Here is a 21,083-nt window from a genome sequence, read left to right as displayed (position 1 = left end):
CAAATCACTTGAGGCCAGAGGTTCGAGACCCACTTGACCAACATGGCGAGACCCTGTCTCTACTAAAAATACAAAAATTAGCCAGGCATGGTGGCACATGCCTGTAATCTCAGCTACTCAGGAGGCTGAAAATCAAAAATCGCTTGAACCTGGGAGACAAAGGTTGCCGTAAACTGACATCGCACCACCATGCTCCAGCCTTGGTGACAGAGTGAGGCCCTGTCTCAAAAGAAAAAAAAAAAAAAAGAAAGAAAAGGAGCACTCCCACATGTGGACAAGTATTTATGCTTAACTGGATTTCTCAGCCTCAGCACTGTTGATACTTGGGGCCAGACAGTTCTTTGTTTTGGGAGACTGTCCTGTGCATTGCCAGATGTTTAGCAGCAACCCTCTATTTAGTAAGTGCCAGTTACCCCTCTAAGTTGTGGCCAGAGTGTTTCTTTGCCAAATAGCATCGCATTGAGAACAACTGATGTATAGTAATGTGCTCTGTGGCACTTTTTTTCTTGTAATTTCAGATAAACTGTAAGTAGCTTAAATACCCATTGTTTGGAGCAGACTCATTCAATAGAAATATAATGTTAGCCACATCAGTAATTTCATATTTTCTAATCATTGCATTAAAAAGATAAAAAGAGCTGGGCGCAGTGACTCCTGCCTCTAATCCCAGCACTTTGGGAGGCCAAGGCAGGTAGATCACTTGAGGCAGGGAGTTTGAGGCCAGCCTGGCCAACATGGTGAAATCCTGTCTCTACTAAAAATGCAAAAATTAGCCAGGCATGGTGGCGCATGCCTGTAATCCCAACTACTTGGGAGGCTGAGACATGAGAATCACTTGAACTGGGGAAGCAGATGTTGCAGTGAGCCGAGATTGCGCCACTGCACTCCAGCCTGGGCAAGAGAGTGAGACTGTCTCAAAAATAAAAAGGTAAAAAGAAACAGGTGAAATTGATTTTTATATTATATTTTATTTGACCCAACATATGAAACATATTACTGCCTCAAGATATAATCAATAAAAAACGTTATTGAGACATTTTACATTCTTTCCCCCCTAGTGTTAAGTTTTCAAAATCTGCTCTGTATTCCACACTTCTGGCACATCTCAGTTGATAACAGTCTCGTTCAAATACTCAATAACCACATTTAGCTGCTGGCTACTATACTGGACAGCAGAGATTTACAGGAATGGCATTTTAAAAGAAATGCTTTCATTTAGAAGAAATACTTTCAACTACTACATGGTATACACATAGAGAGCTGGGGCATGGAAAGCGCTTCACATACTGTTAAGCGAAAACAGCAGCAGAACAATATGTATAGCAGGAAATATGTTAAAATTCTTTTGAAAAAATGAAATATATTTGTATTTTCATATATTCACCAGTATATCTGTGAATACATATGTATGTAAATGAACAGAATGAGTCCTGGAAATATGTGACCGGACAGGAAGCAGGACACGTGGCCAAAGAAGGATTTAATTGTAATATCTGAGCTTTTTTTTTTTTTTTTTTTTTTTTGAGACAGCTTCTTGTTTCGTCACCCAGCATGGAGTGCAGTGGTGCCATGTCAGCTCACTGCAATCTCTGCCTCTTGGGTTCCATCGATTCTCCTGCCTCAGCCTCCTAAGCAGCTGGGATTACAGGCATACACCACCATACCCAGCTGATATTTTTATTTTTAATAGAGACAGGGTTTTGCCATGTTGGCTAGGCTGGTCTTGAACTCCTGATCTAAAGTGATCTGCCCACTTCTGCCTCCCAAAGGGAGGACTGGGCCCTCCAGTCATGAGCCACCAGCCATAATATTTTAACTTTTTAAATAAGAAGAAATGTATTCATATATAACTTATATAATAAATGCTTTTAAAAAGTGAGCTCATTGGGTCTAACCATCCCGGTGGTCTCTCGCTATCAATGGTTCTCATCCTGGGCCATGCCTCAGAACCACCAAGGAAGCTTTTTTAAAGTCCTTTTTAAAATGTGCATAGTTGGAAACATGTTAACGTTATTTTGAGAAATGAAATGTATTCGCGTTTTCATATATGTGAATATTCACCAGTATATCTGTGAATACATATGTATGTAAATGAATAGAACGAGTCCTGGAAGAACGCGACTGGACTGGAAGCAGGGCAGGTGGCCAAAGAAGGGTTTAATTGTAATATCTTAACTTTTTTTTTTGAGACAGATTCTTGCTTTGTCACCCAGGCTGGAGTGAAGTGGCACTATCTGGCCTGACACTGCACTCCAGCCTGGGTGACAGAGAGATCCCCTGTCTCTTAAAAATGTGTTTTTTTTTTTTTTAATTGTGCTGCCTGGACTTTTCCCCAGACCAATTGAATAAAAATCTCTGGAGACTTCCATTTTAAGCTCTTTAGATGAGTCAGAAGTGTGGTCAGGATTGAGAACCACAAATGTGGAGAAAGGGATGGACTGTGTCCTTCCAATAATGACCAGTGGACTCACAAAGAGAATTTGATAAGGATCTGATGGCAGGTACTTTGAGGCATATTGCCTGGTGAGAGTTTTCTGTTGTTGACTAAGGGAAGATCCATATTTTAAAGTTAAAATAGATCAAATGAGCTGAGGGATGGAGTTGACACCTTTTTGCTAAAAAGTTGGTACCAGGCAAGACTTCCTAATCCATTGCCATCCAACCTTATGACAAGTTTAGTCAAGACAGCCTATAAAAGTAGTGCTGATCTTCTAGATAGACTCTAACAAACAAACATGTAATGCCTCAAGAACCCAAATTACACTCCATAGAAAGTTGTCTAATAGGTAGTCCACAAAAAGACTCTAGACTTTAAAAGTTATTCACTTAGATTCATGAGTTCATTGTTACTATTTGAAAAAGTGAGATTAACTGTCCTTGGTATTTAGAAAGCAACACTTCAATTGAACTGATAGGAAAATAAAATCTTGTTTTAAAAAGAAACAACCAGCTTTGCACAGTGGCAGTATCGTAGCCAATGAGGTTTATCCGAGGTGCGATTATTGCTAATTGAAAACTTTTCCCAATACCCCGCCATGACGACTTGAAATATAGTCGGCATTGGCAATTTTTGACAGTCTCTATGGAGACTGAATTTAAAAAAAAAAAGAAAAGAAACAACCACCACCCTGTTTCTCCTATTGCTATGTTCTGCTTGAATTCATGGTGATTACAGTGTTCGTGCCGTCTGAGGTGAAGCCAACATAATTTTATTTTACACAATAAGCCCCATGAAGGATCAGGCGTATTTTATGCCTGATCTAGGGTCAATATTGGTTCGGAATGCAGTTCTCTTACATTTCTCCATCATTGACCTCCTCTGTACTTAAAAGTGAAACAAATCAGTCTTTGGCAAGACTTACAGCCATTATCTGTCTTTTCCTAAGCTTTGAAAATACCCAGAAATTGCCTGATTCAGTGAATGCTTCATTCATTTGTCCTGGAGTTTAAAGACCCACTCTCTTGTCACCATGGAAACAGATTCAGATCCTAAGGCAAAAGATTCAGTACATCCCTCCTAATGATAATATATAGCATGAGCTCTGAAGAGAAAAATGGGTCTGCCTTAGGTTCCATTGTTGAGCCGATGGTGTTCCCTGGCTCAATGAATCTCTTTCTCATTTGATTTTAGCTTCTGGGTTTACATTTGCTGTGCAGCAGTGCATGGTGAGGGGTTTTGAGCCTTTAATCCCCTGCCACTGAATCACTGCATTTGTGTGAACAACACAAATGCCAGACTGGTTTTATACAGACTCTGCAGTTGCTGGAAATTTAACAACAGGTACCTATGTTTGCTTCCACAAATTGAGAAATCTGATATTGGGATCTAATGCTGGCTGGGGCTGGAGTAAACTAGTTAAGTCCTTTAGGAGGCCCCATGATTTGAAGATAATCTATTCCGGGAAAAGGCCACTTACGGTGAGTTGGCTTGAATTGGGACCCAGCATTTCATAGTAGATACTAGGGATCAGGGTAGAGGATGACTAAATTGAAATTTCATTTTGAAAAAATAAAACAAATTTTTAAACAAAGTTATTTGATCTTACATGTTCAAACTTTTAGGTTATAATATAAAGAAGGTTGAAAATATAAGCTAAATCAAGTATGAAACAAGTATTAAATTTTTATATTGTAAATTTTCCAGCAAAATTCAGTAATCAGCCCATGGGACTTTTACCACATATGAGTAGACCCTTTTTCAATCATCGAAATCACTTCCTCTTCACCACGTAGATGACTGGATCAGCCGCCCTTTTTCATGTTACTTTCTACTTCTAGAATAAATCTCCTACTCTAGTTTAGTGGCTCTCCTCCATGCCCCTTCCCTGCCCCATACTTGATCATTTTGGGGGGTTCTGTCCCTGTAAGTGTTCTTCAGATACCCTCCTTGCTCTCAATCCTCATTCCTCATCTACATTAGCTGTTCCATCCCTGTCAAGACAATGCAGACTCTATTCTTTCTTTCTCCCCAGACTTTCCATAGCAGGTTCCATTGTTGAGCCAATAGCACTGATGTGTTCTGCTCAAACGTGATCATACACTACTTCCTAACTTTATTTAAATCACGGATGATTATATGCCTTGCCTACTCATATAATTTACAGCAGAGAAGGGCTAGTATATCTTCAGGCCCGTAGTACAAAGACATTCATGCTACCCATCTGAGTATCCATTGTTGAGTTGTGTGGAAGTGATTCCTGAATTTTCTTAATCCCCTGTTGTGAACCTATGATTTTCCTTTTAGGCTTTGACACTTCAAATAAAATCAGTGGTAAATTGTTTGGGCTTTATCCCCAGAAAGGGAGAAGGCGGAGTAAAGCAGAAGAGGAGAGATTTCCTGAGAAAGAAAGACTGTTTTTAAGACCCTGTTTGACTGGTAGAAACTAGACAGCCAGGAAAAGAGGAAACAGAGTTTTTGTGTGTTGATGTAGTAATTAGTCAGCTGAAGGAAATGTCATCAATTTCTAGCTTCCTAGGTTTTGCACTAACATAACAAAATGTACCCTCTTAGCCATTTTTAAGTATATAATTCAGTGGCATCAAGTACATTTACAGTGTTGGGGCCCTTTTGCGTCTGGTTTATTTCACTTAGCTGATATTTTCAAGGTTCATCCATACTGTAGCATCTGTGAGAATTTCCTTCCTTTTTAAGGCAGGATAAAATTCTATCATATGTATATACCACATTGTCCTTATCTAGTCATCTGTTAATGGATAAAAACAATGAAACTATGAAATACTAACATCACTTGCATAGCATTTTATAGTGGCTTTTCTGATTCTCACTTTTTTTTTAAAAAAAGATATCCTTTATTTGGCCTCTAAAGATGGATTTGTTCATTCGAGGGAACAAATTAGTTTGACTGGCTTGGGAAGGTATTTTGACCCACAGGATGGGATGGATAAAACCAGGCATGATAGATAAACTTAGCCATACCCCATCCTCATTGCCTGGCTCAGCCTGTAGAGGCTGTAGGGGTCTAGAGGGGACAATGTCATGCGTTTTAATAGGTACCTGGTGACACCTTAATTGTGAGGCCTGATTCAATCCCCTATATAAAAGCTCTAAGTTAGTGTTTGTATTGAAAACACTGGGACTGTTCAAACATTTGAGAATTATGATTATGGCCAAGAGAGTTGTCTGAAGAGGGTCTTATGTGGTCTACATTTTCATTTACCTAGGTGTCAGCTAGAAAAGTGAAGCCTAGGAAGTTAGGAGGAATGGGCCTATTCTTTCCAAACAAGTTAAGAAGGCTTCTGTTTGGGTGAAAGCATAGAGGACTCTCTTTATTTTTTCCACCATTCTCTTAAATTGGGGAAAATAGAAAATTAGTAACTCCTCAATTAAGGCATAAGGTGAGGCATTTAGGCATTGTCTTTCTGCAAAGTTTTGTGCTTTGGCTACTCAAGATAGAAAGGAAATTAGTTGAATCCATTGTTGGAGTAGCTGTTGGAACCAGGGTATGGTGATGTTATCCTGAATAAAATTGATGAGAAAAGTTAAAACATCCTCCCTTTATGACTGGGGAGGAAGCTAGGCACAGTAACTCATGCCTGTCATCCCAGCATTTTGGGAGGCCAAGGTGGGCAAACTGTTTGAATTCAGGAGTTCAAGACAAGTTTGGGCAACATGGGAAAACCCCGTCTCTACAAACACAACCAAAACCAAAACAAAACAAAAAAAAACCATAATTAGCCATGCATGGCGTTGTGCGCCTATGGTCCCAGCTACTTGGGAGGCTGAGGTGAGGGGATCACTTGAGCCTGGGAGGTGGAGGTTGCAGTGAGCCGAGATCATGCCACTGTACTCCAGCCTTGGTGACAGAGTGAGACCCCATCTCAGAAAAAAAAAAAAAAAAAAAAAAAACTGGGAAGAAAAAAAAATTAAACTATTAAGTAATTGATTTTGCCTAAGTATAAGCTTTAACTTATATATTTTCCTTAAATATAGTATGACTCATTGTTACTTAAATTTACAGAGTTAAAAAAAAAAAAAAACTAAAGTGTGAAAAATTTATAGCCCTTTGCCAGTAATTCTCAATCCTGAATAATTGAATAACCATGGAAATTTCTAGGGGCAAGTCCTGGCATCACATCATTTTTAAAAAGCCCTCTAGGTAATTTTCATGGGTAGCCACAGGTGAGGATTACATACCTAATGTTTTGAGAATCAACTTCTGGTCTAAAGCCAACAGCGTTTGTTGCATAACAAGGGTATACTCGCCACCACCTGATCAAAGTATTTTCTATCTGTAGGTTTAGTTCAACAGTTTAAACGCTGAGCATGAAAATGTAAGCCTATTATTGGGAGGCCAAGACGGGTGGATCACGAGGTCAAGAGATCGAGACCATCCTGGTCAACATGGTGAAACCCCGTCTGTACTAAAAATACAAAAATTAGCTGGGCATGGTGGTGCATGCCTGTAGTCCCAGCTACTCGGGAGGCTGCGGCAGGAGAATTGCTTGAACCCAGGAGGCGGAGGTTGCGGTGAGCCGAGATCGCACCATTGCACTCCAGCCTGGGGTAACAAGAGCGAAACTCCATCTCAAAAAAAAAAAAAAAAAACACCTATTAAACTGTGACTGTGCCCCCAAAGAAAGGGGATGGAAGGACCATTTGTTCATGTGGCACTATTCATTAGGTAATTTGGAGAGGGAAACACACATAGATGAGGTTGTTTCTCAACTGGTGCTTTCTTTTTAAATAAGCCTGAAGGGAAGAAATGGCCAAGGAAATTGTTTTTGTTGGACTAACCACTTCTTTCACTTTACCAAGCTCAGATCTAAAGAAAATCTTCCATTAACACCAGATTGCACAGATTTGCACGTACATGCTTGCCATCACTCCGTGACAAGCACTTTCTTTTCTGCATGCCCCGTGGTAAGCTGTGCCCTTCTTCTGGAGCGCATGCTCTTCATCTCCCCCATCAAAATGTCAGCATGTAGACCCCCGGCCCTTCTTTCGTGTGTCTTCTGGCCCAGAAGGGATGCCCTGTCCTTTGTCTCCAGCTCCGCCAGCCCTTTATCTCACTTACACCTTTACTATCTGAGCTTCCCCATGTTTGGCAAGCACAAAGAGCTGCTTCCCAGCCAAAACCGTCCCAGGAGCAGCGCTGGTTGTCAAAGATATAGAGCTCCAAGGAGATGCCTCTGGGAAGCTGGACTCCATTCTGAGCAGTTGGACTGTGAACAGTTAATTGATGGGAATCAAGAAGCAAGAGGCATTTCTTAACAGTAATAAGAAATTTGTGGTGTCACAGGTAAGAGATAGGTCCTCTGGTTTATGTAAAAGTGGTGAGAGCAACAGGCTTTAAATCAGCCTCAAAGGGAAGAGAAAAAACAAAGCCAGCCAACAATGGAGAAGACCCAAATATTTAGCCTCATCATGCTTTATTGTCTGTATTACTTTTTCAGAGGCTTTTTCCAACTTTATGCAGAAAGCAGGCCATAGTCTCTACCCCATCCGAGTTTTTTATGAGAGGAATTGCACACAGTGACACCTGGGTCCAAGGTGTCTTCATCTATACCTAATGGAGAACCTCATCTGGTTTCTACCATTACCGAGACACATTTTCTAGAAATGATTTTGCTATCATTGGGTTTACATGTATAATCCAGGAGCCCCATAAATCTCCCTCCTTTGGAAGGCTGGCTTAGCTGTGTCATATGGGGTGTCTGAGCAGCTGGGTACAGATCTAAGACTACTACTCAAACTTTGAAATGCTTTAAAAGAGTGATTTTCAAAAATGTATCTATATTCTCTCATTCTTATGAAAAATCTTTAAAATAAAGGTTTGAAGCAATAGTATAATGAACTTCCCTTCTCTGCCATCTAAACTCAGTAATTGTCAGTGTTTTGCCATATTTGTTTGCTTATCTATCTACCTACCTACACACCTACCTGCCTGCCTACCTACCTACCTGTGTATCTCTCTAATCTATCTGTTCTGTTTTGCTGGACACTGTGAAAGTGCAGACTTCAAGGCTTGGCACCCCCTACCACTTCTTTGTTAACCCTTCTTCATAAAATACATTATCACACTTAAGAATATTCATAACATTTATATTATGTGTTATCCAATCTATATTTATCCTCAATTGTCTCAAAATGTGTTTTCTTTTTTAAAATGTATTTTCCAACTGAAAACATGTCCTCAGAAAGCTGGGAAACAAGACAGACATCAAAGACAGGGTCCTTTGTAAAAATGGGGCTGGGGTCCTTCCAGGGTTGGGGTTCTAAATGGCTATGAGGCCTGAGGCAAGTCATTTAGCCATTCTGAACCCTTTGGCAAAATGAGGGGATTGGGTAAGATCATCCCTAAGAGCTGCTCAGATTCCCTCTTCACAAATATGATCATCAATTCCTAATATAAAAACGTTACATAAATGATCCTCTGTTTTTTGAGAAAGTGTCTTTCCTCTTCATACTTGATTAGGGATTGTCTGGTCATGAACACTAAAGATTAGCCTTCTTTGGTGTCATTTTCTCCTGTGAAATAATCATCTATTAACCACCGCACCCCTTGTTCCACCGGCGTAGAGCAGTTTTATCCTTAGCTTTCTTCCTTGTACCATTCATCCAGACCCTCTCTTGTTTTTCTATCATTCTTTTTTGTTAGTTATTGAAAAGACAGTTTCATCCCCTGCCAGAAAGTTTCCAAAGCATGGGCCATGTAAATCCCCAGCTAACCAATATGTTGTCCTTAATGAAATATTGTTTGAGTAATTAAAGTGTGAGTGCACAGCAAAATGTCTTTACTTGCCCTAGAAGATAAAAACATTAAAAAGAGCAAGGTGGTCTTCTCTGATTTCACTGTGATATTGTTGATGCACACTGCGTTCTGGTTACTTTCCCAGTGGACCATAATTGCTCATGGGAATAATAAATCTGGGAGATATGTCTGGTTCTGGCAATTCACTGCAGTCTCATGGAGTCAGCTGCTTCTCTCTCCTAATCTTTTTCTTTCCATTTTCTCTGTTGTCCCTTTCTCTTTCTCCCATTCTCCTTGCTTTCTCATTCACTTATTCATTCATTCATTTGTTCCATATATGCATGTGTTGCATGCCTCCTTGGTGTCAGCCGGGGACAAAGCTGCTATGGAGGGGCACCCTTTAGGCCCCCAGGTTTATTCTTATTTTGGCCATAGCTCACTTCAAAATGAAGGGCGGCAAGAGGGTCCTTGCCTGGATGAGAATGATTTCTTCTTAACCATGGTAATCTATGCTGTGTTAGAGGGATGGAAAAATGTCTTTTCTTGTATAAATGTGTTTCCTGTTTGTACTAAGTCTTATGACTTCTAAATGTAAAGTTATTACTATCTTTAAAGTGCTGGAGGCTCTCAAAGAAGTTGTTCCCAAAAAGAAAGTACATCCTTCCCAAACGGCTGAAGTTGTACCTGCTAAAGATCCATTCTTAACTGTACCTTAACTCTAACCCCATGCTGGGTTACCATGATTAAGAAGAAAAGGGGCTGTGGGATGTGTGTGTCTGTGTGTGTAGGGGGGGAGGGGGCACATTCATGAGTGGCACAAGGCAATTTCCAAGCAAGCTTCTGATTAGAGAGGCCTGGGGTGGGTTAGGAGTGTGAGGGCTCTGAGTACATAGTTGTGAGTGGCCTGGGCTGTGAGGAAGAGGAAGGCTGGGTCCTGGGACTTGCTAACTCACACATAGAGACATGTTGTGATGCCCTGGTGGTGGCCTGGAATGATTCGGTTTTATGATGAATGCATTTTATTCCTCTCTAAAACATTTGATCCAGTAAGTGAAAACTCATACATAAAGCCTTTTCCAGGTCCAGTGCTCAGGAGTGGACTGCTTTCATCAATATCAACTGTCCTGGCTCCTCTTTCTCCCTCATGATCCCCCCCCTCACCCCATTAGCATCTACCTCCATGTATCTGCCGTGATGTGTTTGAATCCGCTCTCCACATTGTTCATAGATATCCAGCTGTGAAATAACGCATTTTATGTGTGCTTTATTTATTTTTATTTTTTGAGATGGATTTTTGCTCTGTCGCCCAGACTGGAGTGCAGTGGAGTGATCTTGGCTCACTGCAACCTCCACCTCCACCTCCCAAGTTCAAGTGATTCTCCCGTTTCAGTCTCCCAAGTAGCTGGGGCTACAGTGCTGAGATCACAGGCATGAGCCACCGCACCCTGTCTTATGTGTGCTTTAAAATGAATGTTTAAGTAAATGATATTGTGAGACTCATTAGGCAACATGCTTTCATGTCGTTATTTTTTACCCAGCACTGCTTTCTAAAACCCATCTATGCTGTTATGCTGTAGATTCAGTGCACTCCTTTTCATTGCTGTACAATATTTTCTCCAACAAATACACATTTTGTTCGAGCATTTGGGCAATATCCAGTTATTCTTGGTTTCAAATGGTGCAGTAGACATGGCTGTGTAGGCTGCCTTGTGGACATGAAGCATGCCGCTTTTTTCTCCAACTCTTCAGTTTTGAAATTTTTTTAAACCTACAGGGAAGTTGAAAGAACACAGTTATCATCTGCTTGGCTTTTACCTAAATTATCCAAGAATTTAATCTTGCATATATGCTTTTTCTCTAGATAGACACACACTCAGACATATATGTGAGGTTTTGTTTGTTTGTTTGTTTGCTTGTTTTTTGAGATTGGGTCTCACTCTGTCACCCAGTTTGGAGTGCAGTGGTGCCGTCTTGGCACACTGCACATTCCGCCTCCGAGGCTGAAGTGTTCCTCCCACCTTAGCCTCATGAGTAGCTGGGAACGGCCCATGCCACCACACCCAGCTAATTTTTTGTACTTTTGGTAGAGACCAAGTTTCGCTACATTGTCCAGGCTGGTTTCAAACTGCTGAACTCAAGTGATCCACCCCCCTCAGCCTCCCAAAGTTCTGGGATTACAGGCATGAGTCACTGTGCCTTGCCATGTGTATTTTTTACTGAACCTTTAAAGTTTTGGACTTTACTCCTAAATATTCCATCACTGATTTCCTGATAATAATCACTCTTATATAACCACAATACCATTATCATGCCTAATAAAACCACAGTAATTCCATAGTATCATCTAATAACCAATCTAAAATGCACACATTTTCATTTTTAAAAAAATACTTCCAAATTCTCTTCAAAGCATCTGCACCAACTTATTGTTCCCAACAGCAATGCATGAAAATTTCTATTTCCCCACACATCCACCAACGTTTTGTTATCTGACTTTAATATTTGCTAGTCAGATGGAGGAAAAGTATCACTTTCACATTTGCATTTTAAAAAAGAAAAGTCAGCCACATAAACATGCAATTCTAGTACAGGGTTTTATCTTTAATTGTGAAAGTAGAAATGAGATCCCCATTTGGCTTCCAGCACAGGGTAATAAACTCTATGTCTGTGAGCAATTTGGAGCAGACAGGAGATGTTTTTCTGAAGATTTAGAAAGGAAATACAGAGCGGCTCAGTTCTTCATTTTATAAACACAGACCTTTCAGCCAAAAGTCTTGTCAGAATGTTTTGACATAGATATCTTGGGGATCCAAAATTGTTTTGATGAATTATTAATAGTATTTTTAAATTTATATAAAATGGATGACTTTGGTATCAAAATAGCCAAGAGAATATGAATCCCTCACAATGAAAATAGAGAGGAAACAGAACAGACAGTATCTCTGCTCTTGCTAACAGTCAAACTGATACTAAAACTTTTTTAAAAATTTAGCAAAAATTCATAAATTTGAACTTTGACAACTAATAGACATGGCATACTCATAACCAAGTAGGGAGAGAATTTTGTTTACTTTTGCATGCATAAATAATAAAACCAAACACTGTACCCCTACCACCCAGTGATCACCACTATTAAGTTTTGGTGACTATAATTCCAACTTACAAGTGTGTGTGTGTGTGTGTGTGTGTGTGTGTGTGTGTGTGTGTGCAAGTATACAAGTAATCCAAAGCATCTTCATCTGAAAGTAACAGAGACACTCATTAAGGGCTTGCTGTGGGCTGAGCACTGGCTGAGTGCTTGCACTATCATTCCCATTTCCCAGATGAGGCCAGCTGAGAGCCTGTTCACGGTGAGGCAGCAGGTAAGCGGCAGACTTGGAATTTGAGCACAGGCAGCCCCTCTTAACCTTTACTCCCTCCGGGCCAAGTAGTTTTATTCATTACTTTCTTGTTTACTGTACTGTAGACAGCATTTCATGCCAGTATTCATCTGCATTGATTTTCTCGGCCGTGTATTTCCATTGTGGAGAGTCACCATAACTAAATAATTTTGTCTCCTACCACTATGCATTTATTTTTTTCTCATTTTTGTTATTGTGCATTACACTGTGATTACTTTCCCATTACATAGGTATTTGGCCACTTGTCCAATGATTTCTTTAGTTTATATATCCTAGAATTGGAATTTTTGGATGACATAACATCGCACTTTGAATGATGGTGATGCAAGCTATCATATTCTTCATACTTGCTATAAACAAGAATAAACGGTAATGGGTGTCTGTTTTCTTATATGCCCATTAACATTGGATTTTTTTGTCAATTTTGCCCGTCTTGCAAACAAAATGTGATATGGCATGATACTCATTTGCACTACGTGATAGTGAAGTCAAATAGTTTTTGTATGCCTACCTGTATTCTCTTCTTGTGAATTGCCTTTATGTACTTTCCCTGTTTTTCTCTTCTGTTGATGCTGTTTTAAAAAACTGATCATTGAAGATTTTGCATATAAATCTTTGAGTCGCCTGGGATTTATTTTGATGTGCCATATAGGTCTGATCTTGTTTCCATGTGGTTAAGATCTAGTCCAGGCACTACTTTGAGATGCCATTTATGAAGATGGTAGGTAGAGTGCCTGGCACACATGGTTTCTCCATAAACCTTCCTTCTCTTACTCTCTCCCTGTCTCTTGCGTAGTCTTAGGGAGAGGTACTAAGGAAGGAGCCCGGGTATATCCAAGAGCTGGGCTGGGGGAAAACAGTAAGGCTAATTACTGAGATTTCACCCTTCCATGAATGATCAGTATTTACAAAGCTCCTCTGAGAGACATACGAGAATAGTTAGCTTCCAGAAGGCTAATTTGGGATTTTGGTGTGCCTTTTTTCCTGGGGTGTGTTTTTTCCAGCAGGTCATGTCATCACTAGGTAAATGGAGTGGTCCTCGTTGGTATTGTCATGATGATGGAGCAGATGCAGTTTTCAGAAAACCCTCATTGAGTTATGCTCACTTTTCTCCTGGCAGCCTGCAGTACAGTGTTCTGTCGGTTGGCATGGTTTCCCCTGCTTAACACTGGATGGAAAATAAGTTAGAATCTGATAGTTGTGGTGCTTAATAGCACTAATTGTATTTGGCTACAAGAACCCAAAAATTCTTGGGCATTAAAAAGAAACTAAAGCACAACAATAACGATATTAAAATTGATTGTTTCTCTGATTTACAAAGGCAACAATGGTAGGTCCTTCTGGAAGAGGTTGCCTCTGTCCCCTTGCTGAGTGTATTGGTGTTTTGTAACGTTTGTTTCCTTTACCATGTCAGAGTAATCAGTCTTGGTGAGGTAATCTTGAAATTCTTAAAATTCTTAAAAGAGCAGAATGCAGTCGTTATATATAATACATCATAACAAAAAGAAGGATCCACCAGTTGATGTAACTTGGGACATACCACAGAGTATAGGACCAAGAAAACTCCATTTTCAATTCTGTTTGGAAAGCTCATCAGCAAATCCATTCTTTCCCGAAACCAAAGCTATAAAAACCCAAAAAATTCTTGGAGCATCTCATCTCACATTATTTTCATTTCCAAATCCTTTTCTCGGACTTGTTCATCTCTCAGCCTCTCAAAGCCTCCATTGTCCTTCACTTTTCACCACGAGCTCCCCACCAAAAGAAAAAAAGCAAACAATCCCCCAGAATCTGGATATTATAGATTCAATTTTATTGTATAACTTTTGGGAACAATTGATTGCTTGTGTTGAACTTCTTTATATTAAGGCTGTATTTGCAAATACTGGCCTTCTGAAATCATTGAAGATGATTTCTACCAAGGTAAAGAATGAAAATGATTATTTTTTGAAAAAGCAAAGAGCATGACCCCAACTCTTTTTCGTAATGTTTCTTGTTTCCCAAAGATGCTGCTCAGATCCCTGTAGGAGAATAATTCTTTCTGAGTATTTTTCACTGTATGTCCTCCTAGGGGCTGGAACCAGACTTGAGGAGCAGGGAAGGGTCCCAGGAAAAAGGAGGCAGCTTCAGAACTTGATGACCTAGTGATTTGGAGTCACTTGAAGGGTGGGTTGCTGAGTGTCTGTGCATGTGTATGATGAGGTCCCACTTTTTCTAGTCCCTTGACTAGTTTTGTGCCTGCCACAAGATGTACTTTGTGGGAGAAGGGGGTCAGACTGGGGCGGATGGGGATGGACAGGAGTGAGTTAATGCCAGTGTTTGACCACATAAAGGAAGTTTAAAGACCCTGCTTATCTGCAGGACAGAGTTTGAGTTGTCAGCATTAATAGATGAGTAGAAATTGAAGATTCAAAATTTGAAAAAGGATGAGGAGGGAGAGGAGGAAAAGAAGAGCTAAACAATTTATAACACATCAAACTGTCAAAGCATGCTAGCCAAAGATGCTTGGTTTGCATTGCTTGATGGTTTGCAGACAATACGTTCCGTATAAAGTATAATGAAAATTTTCAGCTAATCTGCCAAAAAAGGTTGAAATTTTTCCCTTTAAACCTATGATGGAAAACAATTCAGCAATGTATGTTTTGGGGGCAGGAGCAGGGGAAGACCAAACAGACTGCCTGAAAATATTCCTGATCAGGTAAATCAGAGCTGAATTTTCATTTCCATACTGAATTTAAAACAGGAACTGGGCCCGCAATAGCATGACCAGTAAGGAGAAATCTGAAGTCTGATCTTGAGACCAAGCATAGCTAAATTTCAGTGTGTGAGAGTGAATATGAAGGTGACCATTTTAATCTGCATACTCGACCCTGTGACTAATTTTATTGCCCCTGTGGACAACCTGACCTTAGCAAAGCCTTGTCAAGGGCATCTCATTTCCATCTCCCGTTTGATTCTCTTTGAACTTCCATATGTAAGCAATGGTTGGAATATAGAATAGATAAAGTGAGATTTAACGGCTGCTTTGAAGATAGTTTAAATGTACTTTTAATTAGTATTGTCGAATTGATTTCATGCTGTAGCGCCTAACTTGAGTATATTTTGTGATAATATGTGTGTTTTGAAACTAGATGTGCACCATGATGGTATTTCAGGGTGGATATTGATACGTATGTGACCACATGACATTGCTCCCAATTGTCCTGGGTGTTACATCTGGTCCAGAAACTCTGGCTAACTCAGAGGAATCTTAGCACCTTTAGCTAATAATATGTACCAGTTGTACATGCTTGCAAAGTTTCTTTCCCTTCTTAAAAACCCTGGGTGAAGACGAGGGCTTTCTCTGTGTTTCATCTACCATTCTTTTGGCAAACAACTCCAAGTCAGATCTTTCTTTACTGAGTAGGTCTATACCAAAATATACCCAGGCTGAAAGAGCATATCCTGGATAAAAGTCGGAAATGAGATAATATTGCCATGGATAGTTACTGCTTCAGCCCCTGAGCGCATGTTGATCCAGGGTGGCACCGCACATTAGCAGGGCCCAGGCAGGATTACCAATGAAAGCCCCTGGCTGCTGTTCCCTTCTCTCTGCCCCCTCCCACCCACAGTGCAAAAGACTTTACATGCACCCCGGCTAGCACATCCAGGCTTCATCAACCCTCCCAACACCGCCTCACAAACATCTGTCCCCTGTCCACCTTCAGACTTAGTGACATGTACACCAGAGGCATGTGCATCCCCAAGAGGATGGACTGGGAAGGGTCCATGCAAGCCTTAGAAGTGGGTTTGGGGTCATTTGGGTGGAGAGAATTCCAGAATCCCAAGTGCCTGGAACGAGGATGTGAAGCTGGGGAGAGGACATGGGCTACAAATAGGCATGGTCCCTTGGCCCTGTGTCCTCATTGCTCCTTTGGGTGGGGAGAAGGTGAAAGAGGGCTGAAATGAGGTCCTCTAAAGTTGGGGCTCCTTTCTCCAACTCTGAGGGTGGTGCCAAGAGCCCCAGAATAGGAGAGCCATTGTAGGACATTGTGTCACTGGCCCTTTCATTTTCTGCCAGCAAGCATTTGAATGTCTGTTCTGTGCAGATTGTCAGGCTAGGTGTTGTGGGAGGATACAAAATACAAAGCTATTTTTAATCTAGCTGTGGGGGAGACAAAAGCTGCACTGAGAAACGTTTCAAAACAACTGAATAGTAAGGGAAAATGGCTGGCCCATCAGTGACAAGTGAGGGAATTTTGGGTGAAATAGAGTAAAGTGATGGCTCAAGCTTGAAAAATGGGGCTGGCTTCAAGGACACAAGGTGTTAGAATTCATGGAGTTCATGGGTAGCAAACTTAAATGTTTTCAGGGCTCCAACAACAGCTACCGTCAATGTGTGAATGGATCTGGTATCAGACAATACGGACCAGGGATAGCTTGTGGACGGGCTTGGGTTGAAGTAGGGACTATATACCCCATTGAAAGACTTTGTTATTAAATAGTAAAGAGTTGAACCATGTACTTAACAAATTAAAATGGGAGGGGATCTCTGGGTCCAAACTTCTGGGGTCGTTGAGGAAGAAATTAAAGTGTTGCTGCCACATTGGTGTAGAAGCTTAATAATATGATTGTTTATGCACATTTACTCCTAATCAAACAACTTGTATTAAAGAAGTTGCTGCATGTAGAAAATAATGTGAGGGGAGAAGAAGAAACTCTTTCAGATGCTGCTTGAAGCTGGACAGTGGGTAAGACAGGTGAGAACAATGAAGAGCCCCTTTCCCTTTCATGTTAGAGGTTAAAAAAGTTTGCTATATTTGGAAAATGTGCGGGAATCCCTATTATTCTTTTCATTTCTGTAAAAATCCTCCTAAAGAAACTTTATTATGTCCAGTTTCAGTGAGTGTTGAGCCTGTGATCACTGCTCCCAAACAGGCACCGTGCTGGGTTGAACCGTGTCCCCCCTACTCCAACTCGCGATGAATTTGGAACCTGTGAATGTGACCTTATTTGGAAAGAGGGTCTCTGTAGATGTAATCAAGTCAGGCTGTGGTCATAGTGGATTTGAGTGGGCCCTGAATTCATTGTGGCTGGTATCTTTAAGAAGAGTGAAAACTGGACACAGACACACAAGAGCAAGGAGGACCACGTGAGGGCAAAGGCAGAGGTTGGAGTTATGCTGTCACAAGCAAGGAACACCAAGCATTATCCACAACCACCGGGAGCTGGGAGAGGAGTGTGGAGCAGAGTCCCGCACAGAGGCTCCGTCAGAGTCCGGTGTGTGGTGCTTTGTATAGCAGCCCAGGAAACTGGTGCAGGCACCATTTTCTAACCTCCCCATTGTTAATGGAAATGCCACCAAGTTTACCGGTGTGTCGAAGGTTATGATTCCGGATTTCTAACCTTGTCTGCCAAATGCATCGAGTTTTCCAAACCGCTGCATTTGCTTCTTCCTCTCCATTTCCACAGGTATCACCCTTATCACTTATCATAATAATTAATGTTTGAATACTGTTTTCTACAACTAAGGTGATTTTTATTCTCACAACAAATGACGATTTGTTATACTTTTATACTCAGGTACTTGATTTATTTATTACATTTATTTATTTTACTCATTGACTTGATGAGGAAACCGAGGGTCAAAGGGTTTAAGTAATTTGTTTAAGGTCATACAATTAACTACTATGCCAGAAATCTGGGATTCCAGCAAGGATAGAGTCTTCTTTAGTTCCAAGAAAAAAGTAAATCCAAAATGGACTGCCTTGTTATAATTATTGTGCCATCCGCCTTTTCCATCATTCCAGTAAAAAAAACCACAGGGCATATCTGTATCACTGGGTAAAACAAAAGGAAGCCACAGATTGTTCTCTTTTCCTTCTTATACCTTGGAGGAATAACTTTCGTTATTATGACAGCAAAGGTGTCCCACTAATTGATAGAACAAAAATAGAGAGAGCTCATTTTACCTCTTTTTTTCTTATGACAACAGAATTTCTTTTTATATGTTTAATTACAGCCTTTGAAGATACATCAAATAGGCTTTTGGTGGAAAGATGTTTTTCCTGTAAGTAGGTCACTGGGGATATAATTAACACAGATAATAGCGATCTCCTCTACAGATTGCTTTTTAGTTGAAATGACCTTTTTCACTTACGTTTCCCTACTCTCTGTAACAAAGCAGACCGTTGGGTTATGTTGTTCAGCTGGTTTTATATCGAGAGCAAAAAATACATCCTCCCAATATAAGAAACACATCCAACTCCCACAATTTTCTTACTGAAAATCTGAGTTATTTTTTAGATAGAATTTGTATGAAAAGGAAAAGCTGGTTCATTATGGATTTTCTTATTTTGGAATGTATATTTCAGAAGTGAATTAGAGTTGCAATACTAGGGGAGGCTATACAGCCTCTCCCACCCCCAATAAGGCGGAATTATGCCCAAGATGACCATATATATTATTCTCTAGATCAGGATACTTTGGAGAATACAAAAGAAGCTATTAATAATCACCTCAGGACAATGGTTATAAACTGAGGCTGCCCTGGGTAACCAGAAGGTACGATCACCTTAGCTAGTTTAACCCATCCTGGAGAGAGGAATCCAGCCTGTTTTTGAAAACATCTCCCCACAAATAGAAACCTTGATGAGTGGGGCTGGAGGTGATTACTAGTCATGAATCTTTAGGTTGTCCCTTGGAAATTAAATGTAAATATTTAAGCAAATATTTTTGGCTACCAGTAAGAGATACACTAAAAAATTCTTACCCAAATGTTTTGGTCTTAGGCATGGAGAGTTTGGGTCTCAAAGGCTTTTGACCTAGAGGAAAGAAATCTGGGGAACTGACCTTTCCAGCAGGGGTTGTAAGCTCAAGCCTGTGTTGTGTCCAGCTAGGCAATCAATGGATGCCTACTAAAGGATGATTGGAATGACTCTAAGCATACCCTGGTTCACAGTTGTAGAAATTTCTCTCTTTCAGAAATACATCATAATGAAGACCTTTGATGAGAACTCAAAAAGTTGAGTAGGTACAAACATGCTGGTTGATTTGAGCATTGAGAGGAGACTTACAAGGGGAGGGTATATCTCATTTATCGTGGGAGAGGTCTCTCTGAATTAAATGCTAAGAACAAGTCTGAGGCTATGTGGTGATTAGATAAGGAGTACATATTAGATAATTTTCTCTTTTTTTTTTTGAGATAGAGTCTCACTCTGTTGCCCAGGCTGGAGTTCAGTGGTGCGATCCCACCTCACTGCAACCTCTGCCTCCTGGGTTCAAACAGTCCTGAGTAGCTGGGACTACAGGTGCATGCCACTATGCCTGGCTAATTGTTGCATTTTTAATAGAGACAGGGTTTCACCATGTTGGCCAGGCTAGCCTCAAACTCCTGACCTCAGATGATCCACCTGCCTTGGACTCCCAAAATGTATATTAGGTAATTGTTAAATTATTCAGACATTTCTTGAGCATTTACTCTTACAGCCTATGTTGTCAGGTGCTGGGGTTCAAAAGGGAGAAGATAGTTGCTGATTGCTGGGAACTCATAGTCAAATGAGAAGACATATAAAGATCATGGCAAATGCAACATTAATGGTATGTAAAGGTATAGTAGTAAGAGGGAGAAGAGAATGAGACTTTCTTCTTGGGAACTTAAGAGAATTTAGAGGAAAAGTAATGTGGGACAGTGTGAGGATGAGTTGGACACCCTGGCCAGGGAGTCAGCAGGTCTACAGGGATAGATAAAGAAAGGTGAAAATGATAAGGCCTGAGTTTTAAGCGGTTGATGTTGATGTTATGTGTCCAATATCCTGCTGTGACTTTGACCATGCATTCATAAGCTGGACATTTCCAGGGCAAATTTGCATATATTCATCACCATGGTGGGCTACAAAATACTGTATATCTATTTGTGTATATATATTTCTATCTGAAAAAACTAATTCCAGACTCTGACAGATTCTGACAGAATCAAGAGGATTATTTCTTAGCTTTCCATGGTGAATGGGAATGCATTGTTATTTTTAAAGACTTACAGTGTTGGAATTCCCCTGTTTTCATTCTTAGCTTGACCCTGGTAGCTCCTTTTCTTTAGCATTTGTTTTAAATTTACCTTAGAAGTGGAGGAGGGAATGATAGGAAGGTGGGTTAGGTAATCTAGTTACTGGTGTTTCAGCAAAATGTTATAGTGCTTCAAGATGGTTGCTTTGTCTGTGGCTTTGTCTTTGTGCCTGCCTTATTGAGGCTTAAGGATTTTTTGAATCTGTTGTCTCTTTTTGGAGCTTCTTCCTTTTCCTTTAAGTGATTTTTTATCTTTACTCTTTCTTTTCCAACATAAGCAAAACCAAACTTTTGAACAATCATTAACTGTGCAAGGACAAGTTCTGACTTCAGGCTTATTCTTGTATTAACCACTCTAATGTTAGATTACTTCTAATGTCCTTTAAAGGCTGAGAGGCCAAAGTCATACCATGGCTCTGGTGTTGTG

General features: G+C 40.4%; 1 protein-coding gene and 1 non-coding gene across 2 annotated transcripts in view; both read left to right on the top strand.

Annotated features, from left to right (window-relative positions):
* Positions 1–21,083, top strand: part of GNA14 (G protein subunit alpha 14) — a 223,480-nt gene that overhangs the window by 74,024 nt on the left and 128,373 nt on the right. The window lies entirely within an intron of this gene.
* On the top strand, positions 2,949–3,089 carry LOC119473351. Its single transcript, XR_005202559.1, has one exon. It is a non-coding gene; the product is annotated as a U4 spliceosomal RNA (small nuclear RNA).

Source organism: Cebus imitator, unplaced genomic scaffold, assembly GCF_001604975.1.
Source record: "Cebus imitator isolate Cc_AM_T3 unplaced genomic scaffold, Cebus_imitator-1.0 Scaffold150, whole genome shotgun sequence".
Taxonomy (NCBI): domain Eukaryota; kingdom Metazoa; phylum Chordata; class Mammalia; order Primates; family Cebidae; genus Cebus; species Cebus imitator.
Note: the sequence above shows the minus strand (reverse complement) of the source record. Positions and strands in the feature narration are given on the sequence as shown.